At 47.2% G+C, this 14470-nt stretch overlaps 1 protein-coding gene across 2 annotated transcripts in view; it reads left to right on the forward strand.

Moving 5' to 3' along the window:
* Positions 1-955: 955 nt before the first annotated feature.
* Positions 956-14470, forward strand: part of TMEM40 (transmembrane protein 40) — a 413366-nt gene continuing 399851 nt past the window's right edge. The window contains exon 1 of one of the 2 annotated variants that reach the window (XM_069643616.1): positions 956-1153. The gene's annotated coding sequence lies outside the window, so the exon portion shown is untranslated. The remainder of the gene's footprint in view (positions 1154-14470) is intronic. The other variant, XM_069643619.1, reaches the window with a different exon arrangement.

The following is a 14470-nucleotide window of genomic DNA, read 5'->3' on the forward strand; positions in this document are numbered from 1 at the left end:
CCTGGCATATAATGGGAGTGCTTGGGCATATGATGGCAAAAATGGCATATGATGTATACATCTGGCATTTGATGCCGGTTGTGGTGTTCGAACCTGGCCTTTTGATGGCAATAGCCGGCAATGATGGGAGTCTGTACTTTTGATGACAATATCTGAGACTGGTGTGAATATTTTAGCTTCGACTGTAAACCCTGGCAATGGTGTGTGTACCAGCGATTTTAATGGCAATATCTTGTGTATATTTGCAATACCTGCCATTAAAATTGAAGACTGGAGCATTCATTGGAAATACGTGGCAAATTATACCTTACCTGGGCACATGCTGACAATGTCTGGTTAATGGTCAGCCAATATCCATACAACAGCAATGATCTTGTCAGTGCGTGTTTTATTTTACATGGGTTTTCATGTGCATTTTTGTACTTGGTTGACGGGGCTTGGAAGACAGGCGGGATACTTTTACAATCCATTTTAGAACAAGCCTGGACGGGTTCGCCCTTCGGTACCATGACATAAACCTGCTGAGCAGGTCTGACTCGCTGCTACCGGGATGCGCAGAAAGGGATGGGACACAGTCGGCTAAATGCAGCACTTGGTTTCCAAATCTGCTGCCTTAAATCGGGTGAAACCTGGCTGTGGTTTTATAATGGCAGACCTTATTTTGAGAATCTTAAGGGAGCGTTTTTTTATGACCACGCGCCTCTTCACTGTTACAACTTTTTGAAACTTTGTTTAGTGTTTAGACATAACGATTGTAATGTTTAATTCAAAATGAGTTCATCCGTAAACTGGTAAATCAGTACAGTTTGGCAGAAATCCTATTGTAGTTGACGGCTGTCACTGATTCTCAAACCATCGGGTTCGCTCCTGAGTTGTCAGTTGTGCTGTCAGCATCTGTGCCGGCCCGCCCCCTTTTTTTAAATGATGACTAAATGTCTGCTCCCTGGCCACACCCCTCTTTAAAGTAACCATCTGGGGCACGTCTTCCGCCGCCGCTTCGTGGTTAGTGGACGTCACTTGAACTCTTCAAAAACAAAAACATTTAACAAGAACGATCCAGCAAAAGCAGGAAGTCTTCGAGAGCAACAGCGTCTGCTCCTCTGGGGTGCCTATTTTACAGTCACCCACGTCCTGCAGATCGGAGGAATGACAGGTTAGTAGTGCTAGGCACTGAGGCTCTTGGGAGGGATAGCAAAGGCGCTACAGAGGGATGGCAGTTCGTCTCAGACAGCGGGCTTGGTTTACTTTTCCAAGTTCGAATCCGGGGACCGGATCGCATAAAGCACCGGCTCTTTCTCTTATGAAAGAGATTAATTTAGTCGTATCAGAAGGCTTAATATTTAGTGGCAGGTGTGTGGCATTTAAAGCTGTATTGTAAGCGGATGTTGTCACTTCGATACGAAAGTATCACGGCTGTAGTCACCTTCTCTGAGAGTCTCAGGGACCATTGCTCAATGATACTCTCTGGTGATCTCTGGTATCACGCCTTCTCGGAGAGTCTCCAGAACCATTGCTCAATGATACACTCTGGGAATCTCAGGTATCACGCCTTCTGTGAGAGTCTCAGGGACCATTGCTCAATGATACTCTCTGGTGATCTCGGGTATCACGCCTTCTCTGACAGTCTCAGGAACCATTGCTCAATGATACTCTGGTGATCTCAGGTATCGCACCTTCTCTGAGAGCCTCAGGAACCATTACTCAATGATACTCTCTGGTGATCTCCGGTATCACAGGTTAGTGACCCTCTCTGAGGATGTCGGGTATCGCAGTTAGTGCCAGTCTCAGGCATCACAGGTTAGTGGCACTTTTTGAGCATCACTAGTATTGGCAAATACTGGCCTCCTTCCACTCCTCTAAGGTCATCATTAATGTTTATGTGAATGGTACCGTCTTGGTCCAAGGCCCTCAGGCCAACCTTCTCCTCTTCTACAGACGCTTTCTGCGCCTCATCAATTTCCTTTCTTCTCCTGCTGTCCCCTCTTCCCCCCTCCTTGGCTTCCTCGCCTCCCCCTATTACCTCCTACTTGGCTACCTTGCCCTCTCCTCATTTATTTATTTACTTCATTTGTTACACGCCCAGACCCTTGGGTATCACGGCGAGGATAAAGACAACTTGGTAGATTCTTATACAATAATGCAGACAGTTTGATTAGTTTATTATACAGAGTAACAACAGACCTAATATTATACAAAGTAATACATATGAGTAATCAGTGGTACATTGCATTGTTCTTTTAGTGAGATGGGAGTACTAAGGAGGGGAGGCCCCGTCCGTCAGAATTTATTGAACAGCCATGTTTTCATTGATTATTTGAATCTTCAATGGTTTCCTCATTTTTGGTTTCCAGTAGTAGGGAATTCCAAAGGTCGTAGGGGGCAAGGATTCTGGAACTCCTCCCTCCTGCTTTAGTACTTTTGTGGTGCAGGATTTCAGGTAGTGCCTTTTTCTTCGATCTGAGTGTTCTGTTGCAGATTTTCTTTTTTTATGGCGTTATTGAGGTAGATGGGGGCTTTGTTGGTGAGACATTTGTATGTGATGCATAATGCTTTAAATATTATCTTGGCTTTGATAGGCAGCCGATGATGTTCTCTCCTAATATTGGAAATGTGGTCTGATTTCTTGATGCCCGGGGCTGCTCAAAGCGCTTTGTTCTGCATCAATTGAAGTTTACTTGTGTTGGCATTCGAGGTTCCTAGGAGGAGGACATTGCAGTAATCGAGCTTGTATAGTACAAGCGCTCTGGCTAGTGTTTTGCAGTTAGTCGGTGTGAGGAAATGGAGACTCAACGTGATGAGTTTGGCTGTCTTTGCCATGGATGATGAGAGGGTTGATGTGTTTACTCATGGTTAGGTTGGCATCTAGATAAAAGCCAAGAGTTTTGACATGCTTGAGTACTGGTATTAGAGTGCCATCTATGTTGATAGATGTGTAATCAGAATGGAGTGAACCAATTCTGGCTTGGGGTCCTACAATGAGGACCTCCGTCTTCTCATCATTGAGACAGAGGCTATTCAGTGCCATCCAATTTTGATTGATGGAATAGATTTTGTGGATGGTATGGGTGTCTTGGGCATTGGCCCCGGTGATAATGATGAGGATCTGGGTGTCATCTGCGAAGTTGGTGTAGATGACACCTATATCATTTAAGGCTGAGAACAGGATTTTGGTGTAGGCGATGTACAAGTAAGGGAGAGGCATGATCCTTTGGGTACTCCAATGGGGGCCGCTATGAGGTCAACCGCATCTTTTCCGATGGCGACTCTGGATGATGGATCCGCTAGGAACGATTTGATCCAGAGGGTAGCAATGGTAGAGAAACTGAAATCTTTGGCTAGGGTGTCGCAGAGTTTGTCATCGTCTACAAGGTCAAACGCTGCTGATAAATCAAGCAGGAAGAATATGGTCATTTTTCCAGAGTGTCTGATGGTATCTATTTGAATTTTAAGGTCAGTGAGAGCGGTTTCAGTGCTATGGTTTCGTCTGAATCCCGATTGTCTGGCTCCCAAGAGATTGTTCTGTTTGAAATGTTAATTTGGTTAAATGCTATTTTGTCTATAATTTTGAGAAGTAATGGGACAGTTGTTATAGGCCTGTAGTTGGTCGGGATTAGTTGGTTGAGTGTGGGCTTTTTTAGTAGTGGTGTGACCCAGGCTTTTTTGATGCTAGCCGGGGAGCTGAAGGATGCATATACAAAATTGGTGATGATGGGGGTGAGTGTGGGAGCACAAAGTTTGACTAAATGTGCTGGGAACGTGTCTCCTTTGCAACTTGAGGTCTTAAGTTTAGTTATAGTATTAAGTACGGTTTCCTGAGTAACTGGAGCAAAGTGGAATATGGGGGTACTACATACTGTGGGTTTGGTACAGGTTTCTGCCGGAGTATGTTTATCTTCTGTTATTTTTCTTTTAGCAAAGATTTTCCTTTGTAGTAGTTGGATTTTAGCATTCAGCGCCTCTTGAATGGTGGTGCCCCATTCTTTACTTGGTTGAACAGGGTTGATGATCGGGATAGGGTTTTCCAACTCCTAAAGGATGGAGAAGAGTTCTTTTGCATCTTCCTTTCACTTTATGCCCCCCCCTGTCGTCTTCTACACCTCCGAAGGGAGTACCTCTGATTTGTACCCCTCCCAGAAGTCTTTCAAGAACAGCAACCTTCTCCATATTGGCACTCTAAAATCTCGCTCAGCTGTGAAACACTCCTCCGACATCTGCCGCCTTCTTGAGGAACTTGACCTCGATGTCCTCGGTCTCACCGAGACATGGTTCACGGCCAGCCCTGTCACAAGCTTTGACACTCTCCTCCCTGATGGCTACAAGATCCTCTCAGCACCCAGACCCAACCGTTCCGGAGGCGGTGTAGGCCTGATCTTTCTCGAGTGGATTCCTGCCTCTGTCATTCCCATGCAGGCCTACTCCTCTTTCAAATGCCTCGTCTGCAGGCTCTCGCTCTCTCTCTCACTCCTAGCCATTCCCTTACTGTGGCTACTATCTTTCGGCCAACTGGTCAGATCTCCTCCTTCCTCAGTTTCAGCGGACCTCTCCTCTTTCCTCCTGGTCTCTACCACTGAACTCCTCCTTCTTGGAGACTTCAACATCCACCTGGATGCTTTCTGTCCTTCATCTGGACTCTTTCACAAACCTTTGAGACTCTCACTCTCTATTCTACCCTCTAGCCCGACTCACTCTGCAAGGCACACTCAGGATGTTCTGATCTCCTCAGACCTTCCCCTTTCTACCCCTCTCACCACTCCTCTCTCCTGGAGTGAACACTTTCTCCTTTCCTCCCAGCTCACCCTCTCTACCCCTCAGGCCAAGCCAACTCCAGCCCTGCCACCCACCTTCTAGGTCATCCGACCCATGAAGCGCGTGTCAGTTGAGGCTTTCACTACCACTTTCTCACCCCCCGCCCCCCTTGCCTGAATCACACCCTGACACAGCGCTTTCCATGCCCCACACTGCTATATCTGATGTTCATGAGGATCCGCCTGAATCCCAAAGCCAAGTGCAACTCCTGGTACAGCTTTGACCTCGTTGGCCTCAAACACAACTGCAGGGTGGCTGAGAGGAAATTGCGTGCTTCTGGTTTATCCTCTGACAAACTGGCGTGCCGCCTGCCCCAAAGGCAATACCGGCTCTCTGTTCTCACCAAGAAGAGAGCTCACATCTAAGCCTGCGTCTCTGGAGCATCTAACAACTCGGCTGAACTCTTTAAAATCTGCAAGGAACTGGCCATTCCTGCTGCACTCTCTACCTCTCCTGTCCCCTCCCAAGCCCTCTGCACGGTGCTGGCTTCTCATTTCATCTCTAAAACTCAGGGCATCCTGTCCTCTCTCCTCCTCTCCCCTTCCTCCCTCTACTCCCTGCTCTTCCTCTGGCCCTTCTTCGCCCACCTCTCCTCCCTCCTTCTCTGCCTTTTCCATGTTCTCCCCAGACGATGTTTCCAGACCAGTCCGATCTATGAAAGTCTCATCAAAATAGGTTCATCCCTGTTCCTCCAAAACCTCCAAGGACCACATTGACTCCCTGGCGCCTGCTCTGGCTAACTTCTGCAACCACTCCTTTGCCACTGGAGTCTTCCCTTCACCCCCTGAAGCACTCCCTTGGGCACCCTCTCCTTAAGAAACCCACTACCGACCCGTCCTGCCCGGCTAACTATTGCCCAATCTCCATCAAGCCTTTCCTGGGCAAACTTTCGGAAAGGTTGGTCATCTCCCAGCTTAATCTTCACACTGAATCTGTTGGTTGTCTCCATGACCATCAGTCTGGCTTCAGAGCTGAAAGAAACACAGAAACTGCTCTCCTGAACATCTGTGAAGACCTGCTCTCCAACCTTGATTCCAAAACCCCCTGTGTCCTACTCTTACTTGATCTCTCCTCTGCCTTTGACACAGTCAACCATGCCATCCTGCTTAACCGTCTCTGTGATAACCTGGGTATCACCGGTCGGGTCCTGACGTGGCTGACTTCTTTCCTCTCTGATTGACCCTCCCAGGTTAAACTTGGGTCCTTCCTCTCCTCTATCTCTATCTCTACCTGTGATGTTCCCCAGGGGTCTAACCTCTCTCCCTGGCTGTGCCACCAATGCCTGGCCCTTCTTGCCCACCGCATTGCCGTGCTCTGCCGAAACTTCCAATGCTATGCAGCTGACTCATTGATATTGATATTTTATTTCTATTGCACTCGTACACAATTGTTTCAGAGCGTGACAAGGCAAGGGAGGGGAACAGGGGAGAACAAAACAGCAATCTTACTAGGCCCAGTGACATTGAGAACGCGCAAGTGCTTGGGAGAGGGGGAGGGAAAAGGTGCATGGAAGGGGGGAGAAGTGGAAAGTGCAAAGCAGAGGAGAAACAGATAAATAACAATACATAAATAATAAAGGCAACAAACAGTGGTAGTGCAGCCAGCAATTTGCAAGTGCTAGGTTTAAAGCAGCAGGCAGGGTAGGTCTGATAAGTGCAGGAAGAAAAAGGGGGTGCTGTATGGGTACAGATACAGACCCCAGTGCAAGTGGTGGGCTGGAGGCAGTGTGGGAGGGTGGCGGGGTGAGCAGGTACCTGGGCCCGGAGGACAGAGGGTGGCCAGGTGCACGGTGCCAAGAGAGAACAGATCAGCAGGGGAGAGGGGGAGCAAAGGCAGAAGAAAAGAGGAAGGTCTTGAGGTGCTTCCGGAACCGGAGATGGTTCTACTGAAGTTTTAGAGTGGCTGGGAGGCTGTTCCAGAGGGAGGCCCCAGCTGAAGACAGAGATCCACCCCCAGCTCGTTTCTTTAAAAAACGACTAACCCTGAGGGAGTTGGAGGTAGAGGAGCGGAGAGCTCTAGAGGGGAGGTATTTGCGGAAGGATAGCTGAAGGTATTTTGGACCTAGGCCCCGGAGAGCCTTCTGGACAATGCAGAGTTTTGAATTTAATCCTTGCATCCACTGGGAGCCAATGGAGAGATTTCAGAGCTGGAGAGATACGATCCCAGGGCTTGAGGCCAAGGACAAGTCATGCAGTCCTGTTATGGATTAGTTGCAGAGGGCGGAGAGTAGAGGTGAGTAGATTTAGAAAGAGGCTGTTACAATAGTCCAGCCTAGAGAGAACCAGAGCTTGGGATACCACGAGCTTCTGGTGGAAGGAGAGGAAAGGCAGAGTACCTCTGAGGAGGTGCAGTAGGAAATTTGACTTTTTAGAGACCTCAGATATGTGGGCGGAGAAGGAAAGGTTGGAGTCAAAGATGACCCCGAGGTTCTTAGCCTCACAGGTCGGGGTAGGAGGAGGGCCAAGGGAGGCCAGGCAGAGAGTGAGGGGAAAGGATGGTGAAGGTGTGCCAATGAGGAGGTTCTCTTTCTTGCTGGCATTCAGACAAAGCTCATTGGCGGCACACCAATCTTGAATGGCAGTTAGGCAATCGGAGATGAGAGAAGGAAATGAGGTGGTAGAGGGCAGCCTGAAAAGGAGTTGTCGTCAGCGTAGCAATGGAAATTTGAGAAGAAAGTGGCAATGTAGTGGGCGAGAGTTGCCAGGTATTGATTTAAAAAGCCAGGGCGAGAGGTCAGACCCCTGGGGAACTCCACAGGTAGAGAGGAAGATAGATGAAAGGAAGGACCCATGAAAGGAAGGACCCAAGTTGGACCTGGGAGGGTCGATCTGACAGGAAAGAGGTCAGCCAGGCCAGAGTCTGATCAGTGATACCCAGGTTTTCACAGAGACGGTTTCATTTTCCTCAGCTCATTTTCAGGCTACATTCAGCCACCTCTTCTCCATCTCTCATCTCCGACTGTCTGTCCACCATCCAGGAGTGGTGTGCCGCCAATGATCTCTCCCTCAATGCCACTAAGACCAAGATTCTCCTCATCGGCATACCCACTCCTTCCTTTCCTGTCACTCTCTGGCCGTCCTCTCTTGGCACTCTTCCTACTCCCACCTGTAAGGCTAAAAACCTCAGGGTCATCTTTGCTTCCACACTCTCCTTCTGTCCCCACATCTCCAACATCTCTAAAAAGTCACACTACCAGCTGCACCTCCTCAGAGGTATTCTTCCTTTCCTCTCCTTCCCCCAGAAGCTCACTGTCTCCAGAGCTCTGGTTCTCTCTGGGCTGGGCTATTGCGGCAGCCTCTTTGTAAATTTGCCTGCTTCTACTCTCCGCCCTCTGCAACTCATCCAGAACAGAACTGCGAGACTTGTCCTTGGCCTCAAGCCCAGGGATCATATCCCTCCAGGACTGAAAGCTCTGCCCTGGCTCCCAGTGGCTGGGAGGATCAAGTTCAAAACCCTCTGCATTGTCCACAGGGCCTTCTGTGGTCGGGGGCCTCAGTACCTTCAACTCTCTCTTCCTGAATATCTTCCTTCCCAAGCTCTTCCCTCATCCACCTCCAACTCCCTCAGGGTCAGTTGCTTCTCCAAGCTACGAGTTGGTGGTAGATCTATTTCTTTAGCTGGGGCCTCCCTCTGGAACAGCCTTCCTCCCTCCCTGAAACTCGAGGAGAATCATCTCTCATTCCGGAAGCACCTCAAAACCTTTCTCTTTGCTTCTGCTTCTTCTCCTCCTCTCCCCTGCTGACTTCCTGAAACTGCACTAGTTACCTGGCCACCCTCTGTTCTCGGGCCCTGGTCCCCTCCCCTGCCAGTCGCTAACCTGCACTGCCTTCCTGGCAACCCATGCACTTGGGGACGGTTTTTTGTATCCCTACAGTCCCTCTATCAGCACTTATTACCTGATGTCTGCACTTACCCCTGCACTTGCCACCAGCTGGCCATACTTTTACTTTATTATTCTATTATCCCATGTACTGCACTGTCCCCTCCCCCTTCCCTCTTCCCATGCACTTGTGTGATCTAAATGGCACCTGACCTAGTAGGATCGTTGTCTGTCTTCCCTCTGTTCCTCCTCCCTTGCCTCGTTGCGCCTTGAAACGCTTGTGTATAGGCGCGTTATGAATGCCATATCATATATCATATCGTAGATTTTGCTTCTCTTGAGGTCTTAAGGTTTACAAGCAAAAAATGCTCTTACGGTAGATAAGGTTTCACTTCTTAAGCACTGTTGGATATCGCGGGTTAGTTCCACCCTCTGAGGATCTCCAGTATATATGTAACAGGCTAGTGATACTTTGCAAGGATTGCAGATATCACACATTAGTGCCACGGTGGGGATCTCGGGTATCGGAGGTTTCAGACATTCTGTAAGGATATCGTGTGTCACAGATTAGGGCGCTCCTCTAATGCTGCGAGGAATCGGAGGTTAAAGCTCACATGCAGATGATCACGAATATCTCGGGTCATATATTAAAAGTTAGTACCATCCTGTAGGGATCTCTGATATAGTAGTTAGTGGGACTTTATGAGGGCCTTTGGCAACACAAGAGAGTGGCTAATTTGGAGAGCTCGGGTATTACAAGTTAATGCCCCTCTCTGATGACGGGTATAGCAGGTTAGTGATACCTTGAAAGGGCAGGAGAGCTCTCATGTTAATGCCACTCTGAGGATTTCACATATTACAAGTTGTCTCCCTTCTGCCCACATTTTCAGTATGGTAGTTAGTTTGACTCACTGAGGGCCTCTGGCAACACAAAGACTGGCCACCTGGAGATCACAGGCATTCAGGTTAGGCTCACTCTCTGGTGATGTCATATATTGCATTAAGATCAAGTGATCTTTGGTAAGTGTGATTCAGCGGCATCTGGTTTCACAGGTGATTGCGGCTCTTGGGGTGGGGGGGAGTCTCTGGTATCATAAGGAAGTTCCACATCATGACTAGTGATCCCTGAACAGATCTGGTACGTTATTTAACTTGTGCGAAGAGAAAGAGCATAGGCGATAATGGACCCCGCTTCAGCACCTGTAGTTGTGCAAGAGCCACTGCAGTCTATACTGTTTTGGCTGGTGAAATCTCAGGGAAACCCCTCTGCATTTCACTTGATGGCCCCTTCAATTTGTTTTACTCCACTGAATGAGAGCAGTGAAAATTGGGAGCAATGACACCTTAGTACCTTTATGTGATAATGTATTGCCAGGGTTGCAATGGCAGCACGGTGTGGCAGTCTGCAATGTTTGCGTGTGTACATTAGTTTATAGTCCAGTATAGTACAGATCTATTTGCCTTGTAAATATGTCTGAGCAGACCCGCTCTTATGTTGGCCAGTGAGTACAATTATACATTCGTAGGGACCCCTTCTTAAAAGTTGGTGCATTGTGGAATCTTGTGCATGCCATTGCAAAATAGTGACAATTTGATTCTGTTACAAAGTAATAGGTTACACGGTGTCGGATTGCGTTGGAAGTGCCGTTGCAGAATAGGTGCGGGTTGACACATTTTGTTGTGTCTCTTTGGTACTTTCCTCTAGCCAGGAGGAGCGTTGAGTGCTGAGGGTGTTGTGAGCTGAGACTACAGTCAAGACTACCGTATCATAATGCTGCAGAGCTGAGACAGCAAGCTCAGACCACAAACGCGAGCCTGTGCCTGAGTTTGTGCCTGAGTTTGCCTGAGTAGTGTGACAACTGTGAGCGGCCATTAGCAGCCATCAGCAACAGCAGGGTCTCAGCGAGCGTAACGTATCGGAAGGAAGCGAAGGAAGTGCAGGGGGGTTAAGTTGGGGGTTAAGTCAGCCCTGCAGTTTTGCAGACCCTACACGACTGCTGGTGATCCTCTATAGAATTCTAGAAAAATCGTACAGTGCACATCTGTGAGTGGGAAGTAGAGGTTGCGCACACAGTGTGAACATTGTGTGTACGAGGCTGCTTTGTTGCTCTGCCCTGCTTTACACCTGTTGATTAGGCATGTTATTAAGAGCTTGAGGCTTTGGGAAGTGTTTTTGGGAGGTGAGTAGAGTTGTGCGTGCTGCGAGTGTGGGTTCATGCTGCCAGAGGAGTTGGCTTTCTAGGACCCGCCTAACTCTGGGCCCCTACTTCATTGCCTCAACCTCCTACATCTCACTTCTCAATTCAGCAATTCGCTACTCAACCCTGCACGCAGGATGTTCGCAGGCAACTGCAGGGTTATGCCCTTTGAGCCTCGGACATAGAGAAATATCTCCTTTGGAGAGATTGCAATTTAGCGAATGTCGCATATCAAATAAAAGATATCCTTACTTCCTAATAACTCAAGGCAAAAGAGGAAGCACTGTCATACCACATTGCAAAATGCTGATGTGAGTTATTCTTATAACATATGAGCTATCCACTCAGCCAAGGCATGGGAGCATGAGTTAGGCCCTCGTCTTGGACATTCTGCCGCCCTTCACTTGTAAATTATAAACCTCCTTGTCCAATTTTGGTAAAGTGGATGGAACAGCAGGCTTATATCTGCATGGTCTTAAATTATCGTTTAGTTGCAACACAGCGAAAATACAATTATTACCCAATGATAAAAGGTACTGTGCAATCAAGGTTGTATAAAATATCTACTTTATTATTATCGCAACAGACCGTTCTAGCACACTACAAAATACAACCCACCCTGCAAGGAATGCAGAGGAGAAATGGTTTCAAGAAGGAAAAGGGATGCACTCTGGATAATGACAGGAGGGTAGTTGGTAAAGTAATAAAAACACTTCAGGGATACTTGGTTTAAACACAAAGGGAGCAATGGGTCGTAAAATGTTACAAGTGCCTTCGGAGAAGGACCAGGGGGACAGAACCACAATGTATCTTGTGCTTGTAGAAGTTCTTGGTGCTCGACAGGGTCGAGACGGTTTCATGGTGCTTTGCAGCTTCTGCAACAGAGTTCAAGACGGGAGACAGCTGCAGGTATCAGGTGGCAGGCAGTTCGAGTAAGCCTGGATGGACAGCTGCAGGCTGGCCTACACGGCGGCTCAGGGACAGGGCTCGTCTCAGTGTTGGGTCTGAAGCACTGGTTGAGGCGTCTCAGACGGCGTTAGTGACTGCGGCGTAACAAACATAAGCGGTACAGTCGGTTGAAGCTTGAGGGGCTTGACTGGTTCAAAAATGTCCTTTAAGGCGGACGCTGGTTGATCCTTGCCGATGCAGTCCTCCTAGCTTCTTCACTAGGCTTGTCCTTCAAGGCGGATGGCCGAAAGCTGAGGAGTGTTGCAGACCACAGCCTTGTCTTTGGCTTGGTTCAGAGACTCTTTGGCACTTCCCACCTAGTAAGATTTCTTGCAGAGTCTAGCATGGCATGCTGTGTGCTTGCTGGGTACTGGTTTTGGAGCTGCTGGAGGGTCCTCTGGATTAAGTATCTCCCTCTGTTCTCTGGGAGATGTTAAGGGGAGGGATCTTGCTTCCATCTTTGGAAATCCTGGCCTTTCTTCACTGGCAGAAGCTGTAAGGCAGGCTGTACCTTCAGCAGCCAGGGTCCAAATGAGTTGTTCTTGTTACTCATTGCAAAGTCTTCAGATGATCTGCCAAATGAGGGGCTTGAGCCTCTTTAAAGCTAAATGGGCCCTGACTGGTGTAGGCTAAACCAACCTTAATGAACCAATCCGAAGTCCCCCGCCAACAATCTCCTGTATGCATGAGGATATAACCAGAGTGCTTTGCAACAGAAAGGTAAAGGGGTGAAAGCATGTAATATGATGTCCTACCCATCTTCCTGTCTTTTGTGCATCAAAGGGTCTATGGGTAATTGAGCGCTCTGTTTTTCTGGATTAAAGCGGCAGAACTCCCTTGAAGCTGCGGTGGGACAAGAAGTTTGGTCGCTGCCAAACCACATTCTCTTATCTTCTAAATGGGGTCCTCCTGTGGGGATGACTTCTGTAAATACATAGTCCCAGATATAACCGGTCACTGCCCTTGATACTGAGAGGCAGGAGATGGCTTCAGGTTCACACAGTGCATATGAAAGGTTGTTGGTGTTTTCCTGTCTTTTGTTAGTCCTGCGACCAGGTCTCCCATGGGCCTGTTTGAATTAAATCTGATTAGTATGTGAAGCTGCCACCAGCTGCTTACAGAGGACAGGGCGGATCCAAGTCCATGGAGCCTTTCTAAGTTAATTAGGCTGGCCATGGCAGGAGGAAGGTTTTACCTTCCCTCTTCTGAGATGCCTTGATGTACTCTTGGCTGTCCTATTCCAACTAAATATGATGGGGGGGGGGGCGCCTGTAGGCTTTGTCCACCCAGAGTACACAGGTCTATGTGTATGTCATGCAGTGCACGTAGGAAAATGTGTGCCGATTTAGCCCCACACATTTTCTGGAGGTTGATCTACATCATTCAATTTAATAAAGTAATTAAAAAATAGCCCAGGCGAGCGCACATCCACTGTACGGATGCTCTAATTACTCACACCCTCCCGTCTTCGACTGCGAGCAGCCTGAGCCTTCATCGAGTGGTATGCATTGCAGAGCATGAGCACACATGTCTGATTTCTTGGGAATTTACTTGCAACCAAGCAGTCTTCCTCTTTTTCTTGGGGGGGGGGGACGGGGGGAATATAGAAAAAAATCATTATTTTCTCTCAACTATTTAGAATGTTTTGTGTTACATGAGTGTAATGCCACCAAGCGTTTATGGTAATATTGTAAACCAGTAGACCAAAGAGTAAGTGATCATTTTAATCACCTGAGCATTATTCAGGCATTGCAGCGCTCTCCGGTTTCCCATGATTGTGCGTAAGAAGTTTAGCTAGTCCTGTTTTTTTTGTTTTTCCTTTTGGTTCTGGGGCTTATCGTTTTTTCCCCATTAGAAATGTAGGAAAACTACAAATACCAGGATTCCAAACAAAAACGAGACTGGATGGCTGTCTCACGCATGGCCATGAGGAACCTTGGAGCTCTGCAATCTCGATGGCGTATTTATTTTTTATGATGCATGGTTTCGATGGATTTAGTATGGTAGTACAATGTTGTGTTTGGAAGTCAAACAGGAAGATATTTGCCTCTTCTCCTAGACAGTATGTATATAATTTGGCATTCTTTAGTAGAAAAAAAATGAAACCGTGTAGTCGTTTTATGTACTCAGTGAATCAGTGGCTTTTTGAGTCAGAGAATAGACATTTCAACTTTGTAAATTGCTATTTTGTAAGTTACTATTTTATACACATGTTTTGTGAACATCAGTGGGTAACCTGTCTGTTTTGTGCTGAAGGGTGGGTAGAAAAATTGAAAACTTTATGTATTTTGTTTATTAAGAGATTTTAACAATGAATTAACAAAAGGTGATCAGGTGACTGGTGAGAATGACGGTGTGCAGTCAAAAAGTCGAAACGACAAAGTCAAATGTAGGAAAAAAAGTCGAATGTGTTTTTTTTTTTTATATGTATTTTTTGGGTTTAGTAAGTAAAAAAAGAGGGTAAAATAAAAAAATACAAAAAAGGGGGGTTGGGTTAACCCCCCATTTCGGAAAAAAAAGTAATAAAAGAGAAATTCGACTTTTTTTCGACATTATTTTTTCTATATTTTGACTTTCGACATTATTGCTTTCGATTTAATGACTATAAACCGAGAATGGCATTACACTGGGGGACTAGCAGGCTGATACTAGCTGATTTGTGTCACTGATTAACAATCTAACACGGTACATGGAGACT

The sequence above is a fragment of the Ambystoma mexicanum genome, chromosome 2p, assembly GCF_040938575.1.
Source record: "Ambystoma mexicanum isolate Mex_15411 chromosome 2p, UKY_AmexF1_1, whole genome shotgun sequence".
Lineage (NCBI taxonomy): Eukaryota > Metazoa > Chordata > Amphibia > Caudata > Ambystomatidae > Ambystoma > Ambystoma mexicanum.